The sequence below is a fragment of the Corapipo altera genome, unplaced genomic scaffold (assembly GCF_003945725.1).
Source record: "Corapipo altera isolate COAL_440 unplaced genomic scaffold, ASM394572v1 75, whole genome shotgun sequence".
In the NCBI taxonomy this organism is placed as follows: Eukaryota; Metazoa; Chordata; class Aves; order Passeriformes; family Pipridae; genus Corapipo; species Corapipo altera.
In genome coordinates this window covers 9,143,547-9,165,166 of record NW_020884887.1, presented here as the reverse complement: position 1 = coordinate 9,165,166, position 21,620 = coordinate 9,143,547, and the positions used below count along the sequence as shown (strand labels likewise).

Sequence of the window (21,620 nt, the reverse complement as noted above, 5' to 3'; positions counted from 1 at the left end):
CCTGCAGTGACAAAACCTGTCCTGGCTACACCACCTGATGTGCAGAAATCATCAACCACTTGCCCTCCGACACTGAGAGCTGGGTTGGGATGGGAAGGATGAGTCTGGGGGGGAGATGTTGGTTATTCATGTAACAATTTGTGTTAAGTAAGCACTTTCTTGTTCCTTCCTTTTGTTCTTTTTAGATACCCTAATTATGAATACAGTCTTGACAAGGATGATAAAGGGCCTCAGGGGTTATAAAACAGGAGGTGAGGTTAAGAAAATTATTTTTATATTCATTAGAATAGAAGAGACTAAGAGGGGTCATGACTAAGGTGTACAAAATCCAAAAGGTATTGAAGGCAACATGATGCCACCAGAATATTCAAGAGAGAAACTGTGAAGATGGGGTAAGTGGAGAGCAGCTGAAATTTTGATTGGAATTGGTTGTGGGACATTTTTGCAAGGGTATTGCTCTTGGTGAGGAAAATAACTCGTGCTTATCAGTGGGCTATAGGGAGACAACTTAGAACACAGATACACTGATGGTCAGAAGTATAGGATATATCATGTATCTTCTTTTTCAAGTGTCTGAGCAGGTTGGGTTTGGGCAGAGGGTACTGGATTAACAGAAAGATTGACCTTTTGTGCTTTTTTGGGATATAAGCTGGAGTGCAGAATGTTGGGAGACGAAAAGCCCCACACTTTCATATCGAAGATGCTTTGTGCGAACTTATTATTTAAAAAACAGTGCTGCAGAGCTGAGGCTTTTGGGGACTCTACTGCACAAAGACTAGATAATTTTGGGGCAGTAGCACAGCAAAGAAACAAGACCTCTGATTAGTTCTTTATCCTGTGTGCCTGTTTCCCACTGCCAGGACAGCACCAGGAGCTTTTCAGTAATGTGTAATAGTACAAACCTGACAAACCAAAGATGTGTGGCCAAGAACACCACCAGTTGTGCAGCTACACAGGCTAAAATCAGAAGGACCTAGAGGCAAAGTCAGTTAGAGCTATAAAGGGTTTTGAGATGACTTACAAAAGGACTGAAAGTAAGAGGAAGGGAAAAGTCCATCAGGAAGAAAGGGAAGGAAATAAATGGACTAGACAGAGAAGACAGAAATACCAAATGCCATTATTTTGTGCTGCACTTCACAGAAAGGTTAATAACTGTGTCAGATCTGTAACAGCATTCCCTTTAACAAGAGGTTACGAGAAAAAGCAAGAACAAGATAAGGAGTATTTAGGTAAGTGTGATATATTTGGGTCAGCGTGGCCTTATAAAACGTAGCCACCGAAGTATTTACAACTCTCAGAAGCTTATGGAGAATAGGGCAATTGTCAGAATTCTGGAAGAAGGCAAACACAGTGCCTGTCATCGAAGAGGACACTGCAAGGGAAACAGAGGTTTTTAGTTACCCAGAAAGATACAGAGCAAATTATTGAACTGACCTCTGAGCACATACCTTTGAGCAGCACATCATAACTGACATGCTTTAAGCCCAAACTAACCTAATTTCCTTCTCTGTTTGGCTAACACAAAAGAGAGGAGGAAAACAGAAGCACTTTGTCTGGAGCCACGAGTCTGATGCTTATGTAAGCACCATGTTCTCATATCTGAGAGAAAGCTGAGCTCAGACTTGTGGCTGTCAAAATCTTTGATCAGTGGATCAGTAGATCTGTTTTAGCAGACCTGCATATTCCCAGGTAGCAAGGATTTCGCTGCCCAACAACTAGCACTGGCTATCCACCTGGCTTTAATGAAATCTAAGAGCAGTTTATTAATATTTAACTCAAATGTTATTGGACATTTTAGCCATGGGGTGTGGGAAATATTTGCATTAATGAATTTGATTAGTTGTTTGAATGGTGGACCAGAAAGTACATTTCCCAAGTGTGGATGAGCCACAGTCGTTAAAAACCAAAACCAGCTGTACATGCAGAATTGCTGTATAGGGACCACTGATTCAGGAGAGCTCAGGGGATGTTGCTGTGGACCCTGAACTGGGGGGTGTCGAACAGAAGCTGCAGTGACCTGGTGTTCCCACACAGTATAGACGACACTGGAGGGAAGCAACAAACCCAGGACTAGTACCACTAATGTTAGTCTGGGGTTTACTGTACTGAGAAAATGCTGCAGCTTTACTGAATGGAAGTAACCTGGGAAGGTCAGACAGACAGTACTGGCACATTGGGGACTATTTCAGAGCAGCTGCTTAAAACTGAGTTATGGCTTCTTGCTACCAGACTCAAAGGTGTGCAAGCAGGGACAAAGTTGCCTTGATAACAGAAGCAAAATTTCAAAATCTGTATGATGTGGAGGGATTTGTGCACTGGTAAATCCAATTATGGTCCTGATTTAGAAAAACAGTGAAGCATCTGCTTAACTTTTTCTGACAGGTTTTACAGGTGCTAAAAGCTCTTCCCTGAATGAATTGCTTTGCTGAATCAAGACCCAATCAAGCATATGCTTGTGTTAGGAAAAGGATATATGCAGTGCATAAATTCTCTGAAGGGGGTGGGGAATATACATTAGGATATTTTTAAATGCCTATTTTTATAAATGCTTTCTCTGAATAAAAAATGTGTATATGGCAGCATACTCCTCTTTGCTCTCTCTCCACCATCCCTTTCCCCAGTGTATTTACTATGAAAGAGCTTTGCCGTGGGCAATAGCCTGTACTGCAGTGGAGTATCACATATGGAAACCTTATCTAACATCATGCAAAAGTGTGATAGGTGGGTGGAGAGTGGGAAGGTAGAGGTAAACCTTTAAAAAGTTTTCTTAAAGATAATTCTTTTTAAACACTCCTCAGGCTTTTGCATAGAGATTGCAGAGTAGGCATTCCAGCACTTTAGGCAAGCACTGGATTTATGCTCTGTAATAAATGTATCCATAGGGTGCTGCATTGTTGTAATCATAGTGAATGACAGTAAAATTAGGAGAATTAATAATAACCCAGCTGGAATAATTTAGCACTGTGATAACTAAACTCTAACCTAATACTCAGCGTCCTGGCAGAACTATTTACGAAGCACATTGAATGTGAGAGTCTGAGGGGAATCTTCTATAGAAAACAAAGAGAAACCCTAATCACAAACAAATGCCATAGCATGTCATTAAGAGGATTAAGTGGCTTGAAATTGATGTCTAAGGCATTTTGGTTGATTGTTGCTAAAAATACCACATGCTTGACAATTATCTTCTGTTTACCCTCCTCTCTCCTGCTAGTTGTCTGTCACACAGTATTATCCTTGTTTACCACCCCTGCCTCATACCAAGGTGAGGTTTGCTGCTTCGTGCCAGACCTGATCTGGAATTTGCAGTCTGATGTGTTGGCACTGGTTGATGCCAAACCATAAATACCTTGATAATAGCAAGGGAGAGACCAGGTTCAGCATACACTGGGCTGAAACCAAAATGGAACAGCACAAAACTTCTAGAGTTAAAATTAGCTTATTCTGTAGCATTTTAAATAAAAAGACTGTGGTTTCAGTTTGAAATATTTCATGCATTGGAGTTAATAAAGTTCTAAAAAATTTTAACTTTGGGTGAAGTATTGTACAAATAAATGAGTTTTATATAGACTTGAACTCATAATAGCTTTCTGAATTATTAATATTTCTGACAGTTTGACCTTCGGACTAAGTAACAAATTTTTAAAGTTAGAAAAACTTCCTCCTCTGCCCTGCTTAGCGAATCTTTGCTGTTATCTCATTGGACTGTGCTTTGTTGAAAGGAAGATGCAATTTAGGGAAGTCAGATATTTCTGAGACAAAGCCTTAAAAGTGGTGTCATTGTATCTCAGTGAATGTTGCCATATACAGATCCCTTTCTGATCTGTTCAGGGTGTCAGTGACAGCCCACAGAGAAGTGTGTTGCACCGAACTTCTGGATACATGATAACCCAAAGCATGGGATGTGGTTCCTTCCATGACTGTTTAATGTGTGTATGTTGGTTGCAACCCTGAGCACAACAGGCAGCAGGGCAAATTCCAATTCTAATTTAGATCCAAAAATTAATGGGGAGTCTTGCACTCTGTGCAGGTGCCCCTGTGGAAGTCTGGACATGGAGCCAGAGGTATGAGCCTTCATGTCCAGACTGCAGCAACCTGCCATGCAGCCTCCATGATGTTTTGCATGTGTATATGGAATAGCTCCAGCTTCAACCTGATTTAACAATCTCACATGAAATATCAGCCCATGTCATTTTGGGGGCATTGAATTAAACTGTAAGAAAATCTGTCTTCAACATCACAGGTTGAATGTGGGTGTTAGTAAATTCTTCTGGCTCTTACCACTTCTGTTTCTTGTACCTATATTGTGCTGTGTTTCTTTTGTATTTAGAGAAAATTGGCAATGAGAGATACTGGCATGTCTGCTCTGTTAGCAAAAGGATCAATGTCCTGCATAATTTTAGAAAAGGCAAAGGTCTGTTGTATTGTGATGGGAGCTGCACGTTTACAAAGAAATCCCAGGTTTTCAATTGGAAGTTTTGGGGTTTGTTTTTTTTCCCTTCCTCTTCATCAATTTTATAGTAATAATATCAACAACAACAGCAATAATAATTTAAACAACTGTATGTCCTGCCTGCAGCCTTTTGCGTCTCATCTTCTGAGATGTTGATATTTAAAACCAGATGATTTTTTTCCCCAAGACAGAGGTTCACACCTTCCATGTTGCTGGGCTTCAGACAGGAGCAGAGGATTTGCAGGAAAAACATTAGGGAAAGCAAAGTTTTAAACTGTGGTTCAACCTCTTCCTTCTCACATAAGATGAGATACCAAATCCACTGACCTACTACCTCTCTTTCATGGATGCCTCTATCCTTCCTTTGCAGTATTATTACAGCATGATTGGATTTTTAGACTGTAATCTGGACCTAACCATCCTGTTTTGAGGACACCCACATAAATAAATATTGAACATCCTAGTTAGTGTCTCCATGAGCGCTGTCTCAGGGCTGGCTCTTTTATTTGGATTATCTTGTGCACTCTGCAGACCAGATAGTAGTAGACCTCAGTCAAAGAGGACTTTCACCCAAGCCTGAGGAAAACTGAAGGTGACAGCAGTGCTTCCTGTCTCCTGCTAATGGCCATGTTGCTGCAGCTCTTTAGTAATCCCGTCACCTGCTGGGAAAGTCACGTATTTAAGGAACATAAGCAGGAAAGGATGGTATCTGCTTGGTGCTGGGGTTGAAAGACATTGCCAAATGGAATTATAATTTGTGTCTAGACAGCAGTGAAAATTAGCCTTTCATCATACATCAAGGTAATATACAAATTGTTCTGTAAGCATTAGTAAGTTAATTGTATTACTTTGAGGATGCATGCATAAATAAACATTGAATATATTTGTTATCTTGCAAATGGAAATGAAGCTAAAATATTAGCGAGGGTGGAGATTCCTCACTAATATGTGTTTCATAACAGCTCTGCTATTGTGGCTGTGAACTGGATTATTTTGAGTTACTGTTTCCCTTTGAAGTTGATTTAACCCAGTGTAATCCTACATTCAGGGGGAGTTTGGATGACCAGGCAAGATGCAATCTTCATAAATTATTACAGACCAGTGAAAGTTCATCATTCTGCAGAAAGGATTTTGAGGACAGAACAGTAAAGGAACTTGCTCTGAGTCACAACTGGCGTATTTATAAAGGAAAAAATAAAATCTTTTGAAAGTACTATATGTAACAGACTATAAATGGCAGAAATTTAGTTGTATATCAGAGGAATCCATTAAACATACACAACCTGCTGGGAGATGCTTCAGTATCACTTCTGTATAAATCAGTTCATAAACTCGTTTTTAATTTTTTGGCAGACTTACGAAGCCAATTACCCTGGTAATAAATATTCAGCTTTAATGGGCAAGTAAATAATTAATGTTATTGCCTTTGTAAATTTAGCTTTTCAGTTATAAATTAACATAATTAAAATAGTAATGTTTCAGTACGCATTTAACCAACCAAATCTAAATCAAGCAATTAAACTGTAGGTTTTTCACATCAAATGAGTTGAGTTTATAATGATACAAACTGTGGGCATAAATTTGTTTTTCATGGTCAGATTCATTATAAAAACATGAAGGAAAATATTGTGTAGTGGATGTAATCAAGTATATTATTTGAACAACCATTAATATATACTTTAACTACTTTTTGTTGTACTTCCACAGTGAAATAGGAAGGGAAAAGCATCAGTCTCTGACACTGCAGTAATTGCCTGTGTATAATTGTAATGGCCACTGTAAAATGGTTGTGACATCTCTTTGTTGTATTGATTAGATAACCACAATGCACAGTATGGATCTGGAAAGGTAAAAATTACTCTGTAGTCATTAACTTTTGCAGACTCCAGTCTGACTTACACAAGCTGAGAATTTGATCATCTGCTTTTCTTTTCTACTTACTGTTTCAGATTTTTTGTGATGGGCATATACCATCCTCCCATGTCAGCCTTCAAGCTTAGTGAGCAATCAGAGCAGTAGTGCTTTTCTTCGTAAAAACAGATGACTTAGTGGAAACATGTAGCTATTTGCACTCTGAGTGCAGGTCAGAGCTGGTGAAATTCAGCCCTTTCAGTAGCTGTTCCTGAAGAGCAGAGCATGTGGCTGTAACTTGAGGTTGGATCAAGACTTCAGGAGGTTGCATCAAAATTTCTGAATTTGCTTGTGAGAGACAGTTAAAGGGTGTCTGAAACCATATGACTTCTGAAGCTCAGAAGCTTCAGGAACACCAGGCTGTATAAACTTGGGCCTTTCTCTATTATTTTTTAACTGGAAATTTCACAAGAGCATTTCAGTTTGTACAAGTGGTGTCAGTTTGTGACTCTTAAAAAGACTGCTCTTCATTAGAAATGGGAAGAACCCAGAAGAAGTGACTCTAATGTTCATGTACAGACACACAGATAGAAACTCGAAGTGTGAAAATTTGGGTCTGGTCAGAGAAGTCCTGAAAGCTCCTACTGAAAACCCAGAGCTGTAGACCTTTCTAGTCTTGCAGCCTTCACAGATTATAATTTATCATGGGCTGAGCAGTCTATTTATAGCTCTTCAAAATGTTTCTAAGAGCAGTGTTTTGCAAACTGCCAAAGGTTTACAGATTTGGAATGAGAAGAGTTCCTCGATGCGCACATCCAAACCTGCTCATTGACATTTCTACAAGCTGTGATTTCACAGTCCTTTCATGTCCCCAAAACCCATGGGCAAATTTATCACTGGTAAAAGCCCGCTGAAATCAGTGAAGTTACACCAGAAATAAATTCAGGTCAATGAATTTTATTCTGGTGGTGTTCAAAGTGTTTGCAGTGCTATGCAGATAGATAGCTATAGGCTTTTTTTCCAGTATCCAATTGTTTAAGCTTTAGTGGTTAAAAAAAAAACAACAACCAACCAACCTTTGAGCTGAATTTTTTGCTAATTGGCCAAATACATGCAGAACTGCAGTACAGTTTTGTCAAAGATATTATTTTGGGTTTTAGAAGGACTTTAGAAAGAGTCAAAGCACTCTAAACTTTTGTGCATGGTATTTGTGGGTTCATATTTCCAAAAAGATTTTAATTGAACACAATTACTTACTGTCATGATGAACTGTGAGTGGGAGAGTGGGGATCCAACCAGCTGGTGTCACAGGCAGTTGTCATGTGAGCACTGCTCTGTGTGTCAGTGTGCATCTGTAAAAGATCAGTGATAAGGCCAATTTCTATCTCAAATGCTGCCCTGTTAGGAATAGTTTTAATCTGTATTTCATTACTGCACTTTGGTCGTGTCTAGATTTAGGTGGGATCCGCGCGCCTTGTATGTTTTCTTTGCCCATGATGGCTAAACGAGGCTTTTCATCTCCTGCCAAGCTCTACCTGGGCTTAGTGACATATTTCTGTCTGGGGTCTACTAATCATGGGCTCCAAGTGGAGTTGGCAGTCTTGAGCCACGTCTGACAAGAATCAGCTTATCTTGTAACAAGGTTATTCTAAACTCCCTTGCATTTGATGGTCCCCTTTTAGCTGCTTTGCTTTTCAGCACAAGTCGAAAGATTGCTCTGAGCACCTGAGACTGAAGGCAGTTCAGACACTTGCTGTTCAGGCTGGCTCTGCTAGGTGCTGTATTTCTGCTCTGTTCCTTAGGATTTACAGCACACCAAGGAAAGCAGCCTTTACCGACAGGAACAGTGTGACGCTGCTTTATTTTATGGGTGGAGTATTTCAGATAGTTTGCTGACTTTCTGTAAAAGTCCAACAAACCTGCTCTCTCTGAGAGCAGACAGCAGGAGGTGTTTGTGTGAGTGAACTCAAGATCTTGCTCATGTGGAGTCTGAAAAGGGATGTATGTGTGTGCTCAGAAAGGGGAGATGACGTTGGGGAAGTCCTGATTTGCGATTTGCAAATACATTGGTGACTGTGGACCAAAAGGCAAACTTCTGGGGCTTTTTATTATTATTATGGTCCTTTTTAACTTGCTTCAGCTTCCTCCAAACTCCTGACACTTCTCCTAGGAAGCTCCTCCCTGATGCTATGCCAGGCCCCAGCATGATCTCTTCTGTGTTCTCCTGCTCTGTCCTTTGTGTACTGGTGACTGAAATTAAAGCACTTAATGGCTCTAGAGTTTTACCAGACTTTTATACTGGTTACCAGCTCAGTTTCAGTTTATTTTTCTTCAAATATATGATCCATGTAGGAAAAATGACATTTCAGAGGTTGGTGTTTTTCAAATGTCATTGAATTTGATATACTTTCCAGGCTAATGTATCAGGTGTCTGCACCGAGAGCGGTGCCTTTCTGTGTCATTCACAGGCTTTGTTGACTCCTACTTTTCCCCTGGGTTGTAAGAGTGTAAAAGTAGACATGTGGGTGTGAATTCCAGAGTGACAGCACATTATATATAATTTATCCAAACTTTTTGAAGCTTGCAAAATTACTAAACCCAATTGTTTTTCCAAATACAACTAAAGTTGGGTTAAAGCATCATAGGAGAATCATGTTTTAGACTCTTAGGAAATGCAACAGAGATTGAAGCTATGTATGGCTTTTAAAATCAAAAGTTTGAAAATAATAACCTGAATTTATAATGGAAAACCCTGCTAAGATTCTGGCTTGACAGCTGACTGACAGCTGTGTGTCCTCCGGGTGCCAGAGAATCCAATATACTTGTATTTTCTCTAGCATCGGGTATACCAGCTTATCCCAATATGTTCCACAAAGATAAACAATAACATTACATAGTTAACTAACTTTAGAGATAAGTAACTTAAGCAAAGGACAAAAGGCTTGCTTAGCAATGACATTTAACAATAGATGGAGGTGTATATACATTTAGTTATTAATTTTCCAACAGAAAATAAGTTACAAGTGGCAGTAACACAAAGCAGAGTATCTGTGAACAGTGACAGATTAGTGCAGCAAAGGCATTTTGACCTGTCTTAATGCAGGCCAGTCATAAAGCTCACTGATTCCAGTGAGAGTAGAGTGCAGCCAGTGCAAGAAATATTGGAAAGTTTTAGCTGAAGTGTTCAAAAGAGAGAGAGAGTCACTGAACCAACATAAACCGACTAACAGAAAGTTAAATTAAAAAAAAAAAAAGGGGCAAAAGGAAGGTAAAAGCATATCTGAAGAAGATTCAGAGAAGTCAGTTTTGGGTGACAAAATACAAATGCACTGAGTTCAAATGAGATTAAAGTTAACAGTGGTCAAGTTAATACCTTTTATACAGAGAAAGAGAAGTACGGTATATGTATAAAAAGCTTATGCTCTAGTGTCCTGATCCTGTAATAGGATCCATTTATGTACTATCAACTGTGGTAAAGAGATCCAAAGGTATTTGAACCTTCCAGTAATAAACAGTGTTCTTCATCCTGGAATGTACCTGAATTATAGAATATAGAAAATATATCCCAGAATAGTCTAAGTGTGCTTGCTTTGCATGAGTAGAAGTTTATTGTGGGATGGCTCAAAAAATGTTTTTTCTCTAGTTAGCGTAATTTATTATGCATTGTTACATATACTGATAAATTTTGTTTTCCTTGTGCTGGGATTTTCATAGCGCATTCCACCTCTGTGATGCTGTGGTTGCAGAGTGGAGCCCTAGCCTTGGGAACACCCTGGCAGAGGTGTAAAAATATGTGAACCACAGGAGTAGAAGTGAGGCTGGGAAAGAGATAATCTGTCCCAACTTCTGCAAAACAGCTGACCCTGGCTCAGTGAAAAGGATAACAAGATAAGGAAAAAGAAAGGCACGGACTTTACCTTACCCCTGAGTTAAGGACTCTGCCATCCTAAATTTGGAAGTGAAGCTTTTTAATGAGCTGGGAAACAAGTTAGTGCTGATGCAATGCACTTGGGGCTGGAGGAACACGCTTCAAATTTGCAAAGAAGAAACCTGACAGAGCCAGTTACTCCCCACTCAGTGTGAAATTAAGGCTTGTAGCCTGACTGTGGTACTAAGATGAGTGATGGGATTGTTTTCTAGTTAGATTCCTATTTTGAGTTCGAGTAAGAGGAAATCCAGTTAGATATTGTTCTATCAGCAAAGGTTGTATCACACAGCTGCCTCTGGTACAAACCTGTCAGCTCTTGTTGGGAGAAATGTGTTCATTTCTTTACTTGATTGTTTTGATGATCTGACCAGTTAAGTGCAAGCTGTTTGCTATTCACTCTCTCCTAAATCTGGGAAGTGAGTTGAGCATTGCCTTCCCCCACTCCCCCACACCGAAATATGCTTCCAACCCTTTGAAAGCATTATTTGACAAGGACATATGCATTGCAATAACATCATCATTGCTTTCAATTGAACTGGCAGAAGAAACAATAATCTCATGAAAGAGCTTCAGTACAAGGGCAGATGTAAATGTCTGAGTCTAAGGAGCCCAAGAGATCTTATTTTATAGTCTAACCAGACTGTAGTAGTAAGAGTAATAATAATAAAAACACTTAATAGTATAATGCAGTCTTGGCAGCTAGAGAGTTAGACAGTAGCCTGCAACTTAATGCTTTTGAACTTGAGAAGCAGCTTTGGTTAAAACATGCCTGCTGAAGAAAGGAGCTTATGTTATTTGAAATTGGGTGTATTTCCACTGCACTTCTTGGATTCATTTTCAGGAAGTATTTACTCATGTGCAACAGCAGCAAAACCTGTGCAGCATTTTCTAACCCACCAAGACATTAATTACACTCTTGAACCTCATAATGTAACATTGATACTATTATGATGGGAATATTTCCTACAACAAGCATGATTAACCACTTATTTCCTTTTTCCTGGATACTGTTAGTTTGTACTTGGATGACAGAAAGCAACGCTGATCTTCAGCGACATCACAGTATTCCATTATATTAATCTCAGTCAATGTATTCTTTATTTTATTATTACCTGAGTTAATTTCCCATCCCACCACAAACCCCCACCAAGTTTCTGATCGTGGATGTTATCATTTGAATTGTAGTTCTGTTTCACTATTTATTTTGTTGGCAGGGAAGGGGAAAAAAAAAAAAAACCTCGAAACAGCTGAGTGTCGGTAGTGCTGGAGATTTCTGTTTTATTTATGTTTTGTACTGAGCCATCGTGAATGATGAAGCATGTCTGGGACGCGGCTGTGGGCAACACTCTAAGTGTTATAGTTGGAAAGGTGCCAAAGTTGCATTGCTTCCAATTTTTTACCATTAGCCTTTCGGAAGAAGGGATTCGAAGTCTCATTTTGTTCCCCTCTTCACCAGTGTCACCTTTACACTAAATTAATGTGAGATATTTACCAGAGATGGAGCTGACAGGATGAGCTGTTGATCCCACGGCATTCTTGATGTGGCAGGAGCGGAGGAACAGATAGTATGAACTGCAGAAACTGGCTTCCCTCGGGAATGGGGCTGTGAGGAGCCAGGGGCATCCTCTGAGGTAACAGAGTACCCCTGCTCTTTGTGGTGGGACAGTGCTAAGCCGTCCTGTCCTGGAGCTCAACAGGAAACAGTGAGCTTGATCTGGAGGATATGGCAAAAAGCAGCAGTTGTTCCCTTCTCAGCTGTAAGGGGACCCGTGTCCGAGACTGTAATTAGAAAATATACCTGCTAATGAATTGGTATAATCCCTTGCTGTGTTCAGAGCCTGCTGTGGGATCTTTTTTCCTGCACTTGCAGAGGCGGGTGACCTTGTTAAATACTTAGCAGAAAAATGTGTTTTCCCGTGCCTGTTTCACAGCCTTTCTTCTGGCTCTACCAATGGACCTCCTCTCTATTAGCTGAAAATATTTACCCAAGTTTAGTTTTAGGGAAAGAGGGAACTTAGGAGACTGTACATGAACATGTTCCGTATACCTGAATGTGTCATACACATCTACATGAATGCACACACATGTGGAATTCTGATTTCTTAAGGGCCACACTAGGAGTAAAAATAAAAGAAATTTAATATTTAGGCAAGGAGTTACGGTTTCAATTATTTTTAAGTCATCAGCCTCTTTAAATATTTAATCTTTTCTGTGCCCAACTAATTTATTCAATTGCAGTTAGGTACATTGTAATTAATTTTTGATGAGACAAGTTAATACTAATTTGAATATCTACTACACTGCAATATTTGCTTGCAAATATGTTGTTTAGCTTCTAGATACCTCTTTTTGCCCTTGATGAAGTTGCATGTGCTTACCAATATTGTCATATGTATCCACAAGGTCCAAGCTGCCCCTCAAGCTGTGTGACACACCAATATGAGGATGAGTGTGCTGGGTCAGAGAGGAGTCCAGATGGCTCCTGTCCTCACCCCAACAGTGATTAATGGCTGATGCCTAAAGACAAGTATGAAAACAAAGATACAGCAAGGCTTCCTGCGAGAGAGCCTCCCAGACTTCATTGATTTGTGGTCTGGAAACATCTCAAGATAGAAATGGTGTCTTCAGATTTAATATTTGATCTTATTTGTTACATCAAAAGTATATAGTTTTTTTGTATAATTCATGCTTTCCATCAGTAAAGGACTGAGACTCCTCAGGGAAATAACCTCTTTTTACTGGAAAAATATCTTGCCTGCCTTTTCCGATTAATGAGAACATTCATATGCCAGCTTTTGTGACTGGAAGACTGATCTGATACTACTTAACTATGTTAACTGAATGTAAAAATCTGAAGTGGGATAATGAAAGTAATTTGCAGTTTGTCAGCGGTTCCCTCCACGTGTCTGATCGAAGACTAGTGGGGGAGCACAACTTAGAAACATCACAACAGAATTGTGGAATTTCTCATGAATGGGGCATTTCTTTAAGTTCAGACTTGGTTTTGTTTCAGATAAAAACAGTGCTGGCTCCTATAGCAGCTGCCGACTGAAATGGATGGGGTTTTGTCAGGGATCATAGAATCATAGACTGGTTTGAGTTGGAAGTGACCTTAAAGATCATGTAGTTCCAACCCCCTGGCACCTTTCACTAGACCAGGTTTCTCCAAACCCCATCCAACCTGGCCTTGAACACTTCCAGGAACGGGGCATCCACAAGCTCTCCAAGCTACCTGTTCTCACTCTGCAGTTCTGGGGCAGTCCTGGGGATCTGAGCATGGGGAGTTGCTTCATCAGCCCACCATGACCTGGACCTTTTTCACCCTTCAGGATGGCTGCTCACTAGAACTGCCCAGAGTCAAGGAGATCTGAGAAGCATCATCAGGTGCTCTGTGAAGGGTTCTCCAGGTTCCTTGACTGTGAGAGGAAAACCAGTTGGACAGTAACCACCAATTCAGTAGTGGCTCACTGAGTGTGAAGGGTTTTTTCTGCAAAATCATGCAAGTTTGGGCAACAGAACTGGTATCCTTTTTTTTTTTTTGTCTCATTTTTTCCATTGGAAAATTCTGAGCCAACACAAATTATAGCTCATGAGGGTTTTCTTGCATTAATATTTTGTGGCCTTTTACTTTACTCTGTAGCTGACTAGGGTGGTCCCTGGCCTGCCTCCCTTCCTCTGTATTTCTGTGGTGCGCATCATCAGCGTGGAGGAAGCACGTTGCATTCGGGCTGGAGCATCTGCACTGTACTGCTTGCTGGAAACCTGGCCAAGAATTTAATTTTATTATGTTACCCCCATCTCCATTGTACCATGAAAGATGGGAATGGTGCGTTTTGTCATGATTAAAGTTGTTTTCCCCTCCATGTCCACACCTCCCATTACTTCTCATCCTTCACATTACTGCATGTTCATAGCACTCTGCTCTTTCAGTCTGGATCAGGCAACCACTTGGTAGCACCAAGGAAGAGGGTTGCTTTGTTTTCATCTTCTCCAAGAGCTGGAAATATGTGCTCCTGCCTGTGCTGGAATTTATAGTGCACCTGGCAGTGCAGGAATTGGGAAGGTACAGGAACTCTATGTGCATACATAGCAGCATTTTAAGGCAACTTGCCAACTTCTTACCATAGAGATTTGCCTCCAGTGAGCATTGACCAGCTGTACTTCCAAGACCATGTCTTTTCCAACCTGAGACCAGGCTCCTGCACTCAGCTTGCTGTAATGATGTAGTCCTATTACTGTTACTTCTACTACTCAGCTCAGCTGATGCTGTGGTTAATGCACAAAAATGTAGTACTGATTTTCTTTGTGACTATTCTGCGTTACAATTTACAAGTTGAAATGAAAAAGTAATTGTAGCTGTCGTCTCCAGAGATAAAATCCCTTAAAAGCAGTAGAATTAGGTCTTGCTGCTGCCTGCAGATCAAACTACTGCAGCATCAGCCATTTCTGTACCCATAAGTCATTCAGCAGCCTTTTCAGTTGGCAGTCTGATTTTTCATGGTTAGCCTAGAAGAGGACAGGAACTGTGAAGGTCCACTTTTGTCCTTCATATCTGAATTCAGGAGAGGCAGAAAGTCTGCAAATGTGTACCAAGAAATGCAGGACTGGGGTCTGCCACCCTGACTGCTGTTGTGGGTGTCTCACAAGCTGTTCCACTTGTAGAGCCTTTGGGTGTGTATGTAACATAAACCACTCATATGAGGGCCAGTAAAGTAATTAGTGGTAAATAAAGTGAATATATTTGATGGTTCTGATCTGTATGACCATACTTGCTATGTGGATTTTTGGTAAAAAAAAGAAAAAAAAAAGTATGTTTGTTTGTATGGATATAAAGGCAACTTTATACGGTATGATTTATATGATGGTAACTTTTGGTATGCACAGTTTCACATGCTGATTACTGAAATCTTCCTTCTTACAAGCCCAAAAACTAATGTCTTTTCCAGATAGGTATAACCTGTTCATGGGTTCAGGATTTTTTGTGGAGGTGGAATGGGATTTTGTGGTATTTTGAGCTGCCACAGGCTTTTTCCTGTATATCTCTTCTTTTATTCCCTGTGCTTTTTTTTTGCATTCCTAGGCAAAGTTAGAGTGTGTTCGTGGCTGCTGAGTTAATCTTAGGAAGGCATCTCTGAGCTTGATTTCAGGGCACAAACCACATAGTCTGGGTGTACTTGACCGAGGGCGGTCAGATCCTGCTCTTCCCTCAATCCTCACCTGTTTTGTGCTGCTGTGCCTGGTTTTGCTTCACAGGCTGTGTTATCTGGCTGGGGGAAGGATGCTCCTTTGACTGTTTTCCGATATGCCAAGGATTAGGGATGAACATTCGAACTTCTCAGTGCCTCTCTGGGGCAGCACTGCTGCCAGGTGATCGTCTCCATTGCTTTCTTCTCACCTGGGTGTCTGCAGTGAGACCCCCACATCTGTGTTCAGTGCCAGGATCTGACCTCTTGAAAACACTGAGCACATCTAGCAGTGACAGTGAGCTAGAAAACATGGTGATGCTGAGACCCCTGGGCCCAGAAAACCCCAGGACATTCACCTGTCTTGACAATTGCACTGGAGGCAGAACACTGGGAACTGCTGTGTGTTGGGTGGACACTCCCCCACTTCCCATCTGTTGTAAGCTCCTAAACTTTGAATTCCTTGAGTGAGAGCCATTTTAATGTGCAAAGTATTAAGACTGAGGTGATGTCTTTGCTTTTAATATGAAAGTCCTGCTATTCTTCAGAAATGCTATTATGAATTAAAATATTCCCTATGGGAGAAGTACATTACTTACTTTTGTATTATGATATTGGACTGGAATAAAAAGCAGCCAGGCTGTCATTCATTTCCTGGTCTAGGGTCACTGTAAAAGTACTGTAAAGCAAGAATAACTTTGCACCACAGTTCTTGAATTCAACGGTTGCCCTCTGAAGGTGCCACACATGATGGATTGTCACAGGCTTTCTGTCCTGCCTTGACATTTCATTCCTATCCAGTGTTGTCTTGTGTTCTGCTCTGAATCTGCCAAACAACTGACCCTAGAATTAAATGCCACACCTTCTTCTCTTCCCCTTTTTCTGAGCAGCGTCTTCTGCAGCTGAGGCTCTGAAATACTGGAGGACACCGCATCTTCCTCAGGGACACAGACAAGGGAGAGCTGGAGCCTCTGGGGGGCTTGGAAAAGAATTGCAGTTGGTGGTCACCTGAGGAGCTTACCTTCACACCAATGTTGCTCTGAAACAAGTTGTGTCCAACATTCAGGTTTGGTAAGGTATGTATTTTTTCCCCTGCTTTTTTATTTTTGCTCTTTTCTGAATGACTACATATGTGGAAAACAGAACATTAGCAGCCTTTGTGTTTATTGCTGTACACATGCCATGCTTGCACTGCATTTGTACATAACCTTTGCTCTCCCTGAATTTGGAAAGTGTTCATCAAGATTGAAGTGTTTTTATAATCTTGGGCTTGGGGGGGTGCATGTTTATATTAAGTGCCCTATTGAACAAAATGCTTGCTGATGGATGTGTGTTACTGTTGGTGGAGTATACTTGGTGATAGGCATCCATGTTTTGAAAGTCCTACTTGTTGTGTTTCACTAATGTTTGCAGTTCTGAGGGTCAGAGATGAAAAAAAAATAAAATGAAGTAGCCCATTTGTAATTCATCCCTGTGCTTTCCTTTGTGCTTTGTATATTCTTGTTTACCAAGGATGGAAATGCCACTACCAACTTCTTGTATAATTGTATGCCCCCTTTTTCGTGGGGCACTTAAAAGTTTCGCCAGTGTGGAGGTTCTCATATCCACACAAAAATTGCCTTGGCTATGCTGAAACTGTAGCAAGGCAATAATGCAACTATCTTTTAACAATAAATTGAAGGCCAGGACTTTGGGAATGTATTGCTGATGAAGATGGTGCTATATAAGCTCTTACGGTAATGTAGTCTCTGGTTCTACAGCTTCTTTTTTCTAGGTCAAGTTATTTCTGTGAAGGCAAAGTTTCCTGATTTAAAAAAAAAACAAATTTAAAGCAATTACTCCTAGATCTTAAAAGAATGGTATCAGATGATGCTATCCTTTTTTATTTAACACATGGGTATTGACTTCTCTTATATGACTGATCCAGCAGTATAATCTTATTGAGAAAAGTACAGCAGCAATGTAACACCTGCACTCGGTGTTAGTGGAGTAGGAGGGAGAACAAGTCAAGACTTTCTTAAAAGCCTCTAAGAAAACATGATGCATCCAAGTGAGTGTGCGTTAGTTCTCCTGCTTTTCATCTGGTTGCACCAGTCATGTTACCTCTGGAAATTGTAGGCTCAAACTCTCACGCTTCAGCAGAGCTCTGACTGTCTCCAGCGATTGCAAGAAAAAGTTGGAGGAAAATAGCTTAAATTAGGTGCTTAACTTTTAAATGTTGAGGGTCAAGAAAGGTCTGTTCCAACCACAGCATATGCTGTTAATTTGTACAGGCATTTCAGGAAAACAACACGGTTGTCAGGGAGAGGTTCCCATCATTAACCCATGGCGCTGCTGGCTCCAGTTGTCTCTCTGCTCCAGCAGCACCTGGTTTCTAGAAGAGGAGGCTGTTAAACGTTGCTCTTGCCTTCATTATCCTCTTCACTTTTATTTATTTCCAAGCTACTGTTCCTGTGATTAAAACACTTAAAAGGGAAGGTTGTAGAAAAGGTATTTCATAATTAAGAGAGCTGCTTGACTCTTTCAGAGAAAAATTTTGCACTGCTCTAATGCAGAAATCACAGCAGTTTTGTTTATTCTTTGTTCGGGTTTGAGATTTTTAAGTTGAAACATGTAAATCTTCCTGGCAATGAGGATGTGTGTTCTACTGGGTAAGCAAGGGGTGCCAGGGCAGGTGAGGATCTGCTCGAGAGATGTTGGCTGTGGTGTGATTGTGGTGGTGCCCTTACTTTGGACAGGATGGTGGTTAGATGAGCTCACCACATCCTTTCCATCAGAGTCAGTCCAGCTCTCAGTCTAAGGTTTACGTGTCAGTCTGCAGCATGAGGTTGTGCAGAACTTTGCAGAACCTCACAGTTTCAGAGGACAAAGAGCATTTTCTATACAATTGATTTACTATTATTTAGGCATTAAATGCTAGGTTGGACTTTGGTCATAGTTTTGCATTTTACTTTGTGACCGTCAGATCTAAAAACTTGGATTTTATTTAAGGGAAGCTCACATTTGTAGCAACTTCATCTTTAAGGAAGATCATTGCAGATTGAGAAGGTTGTGCTTAAGTGTAAGGATTTGGCCAAACTGTTGTTCACTGAAGTAACTGCGACCCTTCTTTATCGATTCTCTTCATCTTGAGGACTCATGATTACCAGAATATTTGACTACCATCAACTTTTATCTGTTCCCATGACACCCTTGTTAGACAGAAGTGCTACTTATCCCCATTTTATAAATGGTGAATAAGAAACAGAGTCAGTTCTAGGTCACTTTTAGGTGGTAATCATCTGTCTCTGATTTGCATGCAATCCAAGTGCAGAAGGTGCATCCAATACCCACAGCTGGAGGCACACAGATAGCCTTGGCTGAGCAGCTGAGTCTATAGCGCAAAGCACAAGATTTGGATGTGGATCTGTTTGAGGTCACTGCTCCAATCTAAGCCAGTGTTTTCCATGTGTCCTGCTCTCCCAAGTAGAGGGATTTTTAATGAAGTGATTACAGTAACATCAAATGACATCAGGACTCAACGTTTGCTCCATATCTCTACTGGAAACTGAAACATCTGTTCAAATAATGTGAACTGAACTCAGTTGCAGCAGAGTGTTTACTCATGTGAGACAAGCAGATTCCCTTTTAGCAGCACTTATACATTTGTGGTGATGGCAGTCTTATTGTATGAGGAATTATTTTAAATGGATCTTCAGATAACATGCAGAATAATATTTTTTTCTGAAATTGCTCATTTTTAGATTAGCAGAATCAGGTTAGTAAAATGCTCTGTTCTGCTGAAAAGACACATTTAATAAATATGTAAGGGAAAAATTTTAAGTAGCCATTAAACATAGTTAATAAAATTTATCTTGCAAGTAGAATTGGAAAAAACCCTGTTCATTTAATGTGTTTTATGGCTCTCGTAGCAATTAATTGTCTTCATTACATGAACATAAATCCTCAATGTAATTCACCTTTTTCCAATTAATTGCTGTGGAAATTTTCCCTTTGCTTTGTTTAGACTGTAGTATTATTTCTTTTTTCTAAATGTTGGATCTCAGCATCACATTTTTTTCCAGATGTTCTGTAAGTCAGTTCCAGTTAACAAAATCTCTTAGAGTTACAGGACAGTGCAGAGGTGATGTTGCAGATGTGGTGCTCTGATCAGGTGCAGCAGAGACTGTTTTTCTGCTTGACCTATAGCAGAGCAGTGGACGGGTGTCCTTGTCTCACTTCCTGTATTATGTGATCTGATAAAAAGTTATTATTTCTCTCTTCACCTTTTTCTTGTTTCTTGTGTGATTTCGTTTATTAAATCAGAAACAAATACTGATTTTATATGCCTGTGGGTTAGGCTGTCCAAAGTAAGACCCTGCTACAACTTTTCAATGACTTGCTGAGAGGTGCAGGTCTACTGGTTGTACCTGAAAATGTGTCAGTAAAATTGTCCTCCAACATTACTGAGGGCAAAGCTCAGTTGGAGCATCACAGGATGTCTACTTGAATTCCAAAAGTTAAAATCAAGGCTTTATTTTGAATAAAGCCTTTATTCTTCTTGATTGAATTTTGCACACCAAACAGGGAAACAGGACAGTGTGCAGGATCACGTTTTACAGATGTTCTTTGATTAGTGAGCACACTGAGCTTGTTTGGCTGAGTAACATTTATGCAAATGTTTTCTAGTGTTTCTCTGGACTATTTTGCCAGGGTGATGATATAAACACCCATTATGTTTGCACGTTTTGTTGCAAGATCAGCAGACTGGCTGTTAACGTATCAATTCCCTTGATGACACCACTTCTGCAACCCTGTTCACTCAGTTTCTCCTGACAGGGCTTTTATTGAATCCATCAACCTGACACATATCAAAGCACAATTTCTGATAACAAATATCTTGTTGTAAAATGAATTAAAAAGGTGATAGCAGCGGCAGAACTGAGTTGAATTTCTGAAGGGAAATAAGAAACTCCAAAACCATAATGAAATTCTTAAGATATAAATCACAGACCAGTAATATAATAGTCCTTTACCTGTGCTCTCAAAGTACTGAGAAGTCAATGGGTTTGCCTGAAGTCGTACAAATGGCCTTGCCCCTGGGCTGTCAGCCTGTGGCTCTGCCTTCTGGACTCTGATGTTCGTAGTGGTGCTTCAGAGAGCTTGATGAAGTAACATCATTTATTTTCTTCTGGAGGCCTTTTGCCTGTGAGGACCAACAACCTCCTTGTAATTACTTTGCACTCTGGTCTTTGAGAGATTTGGAGACTGAGGAGTGGAAAATGCTGGCTCTGAGTGGAGCACACCTTCTTTCTCTCGGAAGAAAAAGCAGTTTGGAGCCCCTTGTCCTCTGCCGAGCTGCTGCTTGGCAGCCCATGGACCACGTATTGGGCAGAGTCCAGTCAGGGTGGAAGAGGGCACATGTTTCTCTGGGCTGCAGATGTTTTGAAATTAGTTGGCTGAAAACCTTTGTCTGAGAACACATTTTTTCTGTCTCCTTGCAACCTTCTCCTATCTGTCTTACTCTCCTCATCCTGTTTTTCTATCCCCTTTGGGTTTGCATCTCCTGGATGACAAGCAGCTTCAGGCAGGGCTGCCTTTGCGCCGGTGCTACTCTCACTATGCCCAGGCTTGCTTACCTCTGATTTTTGGCTAGCACACACTGTAAAATACTAGCTAATAATAATCTTGCTTTTTGCTCTGTGACATGTCTGCTCTTTGGATAAGTATCCACTGACAGTTTACGGCCTCGCAGAGAGGAAGAGAAGGGTGGCCAACAGTTGATGTGGAAAATTAATTATGAACTGCCATCCTCCTGCCATGTAGTTAAGGCAGTTCTGCATTCCAAGCTTTACATCCAGCTGTGCAGAAAATAAAGGAGAATACTGCATTTCCTTCCTCAAATAGCGGGAATGTTGCCAGAACAAAGCTTAGTGGAGAATGTCTCATATGAGACTGATCACTCAGGATGCTCTAGAGCTTTTACTGCTCTGCCTGCAGCTGTGACACCACCCAGAGAGTAGTTTTTACCTTTTGTTGGACAAATATTAGCTTAATTGTGCATCCAAGCTGATAAAGACTTGTGTGTGTGATGGGGAAATCACCCGTGTCCCACATGCAGTCAGAGAGCAACATTTTGTGTTTCAAAATGTGGAAATAGTGGTGACTTGGTAATGTTCAGGTTCAGATGAGCTGCAGCTGGTTATATTTTCATCCTTCAGGATGA

General features: G+C 40.5%; 1 protein-coding gene across 5 annotated transcripts in view; it reads left to right on the top strand.

Annotated features, from left to right (window-relative positions):
* SGCD (sarcoglycan delta) overlaps nucleotides 1-21,620 on the top strand; it is a 322,382-nt gene that overhangs the window by 104,954 nt on the left and 195,808 nt on the right. For all 5 annotated transcript variants that reach the window (XM_027643293.1, XM_027643291.1, XM_027643294.1 and 2 more), the window contains exon 2: nucleotides 16,306-16,491. The gene's annotated coding sequence lies outside the window, so the exon portion shown is untranslated. The remainder of the gene's footprint in view (nucleotides 1-16,305; nucleotides 16,492-21,620) is intronic.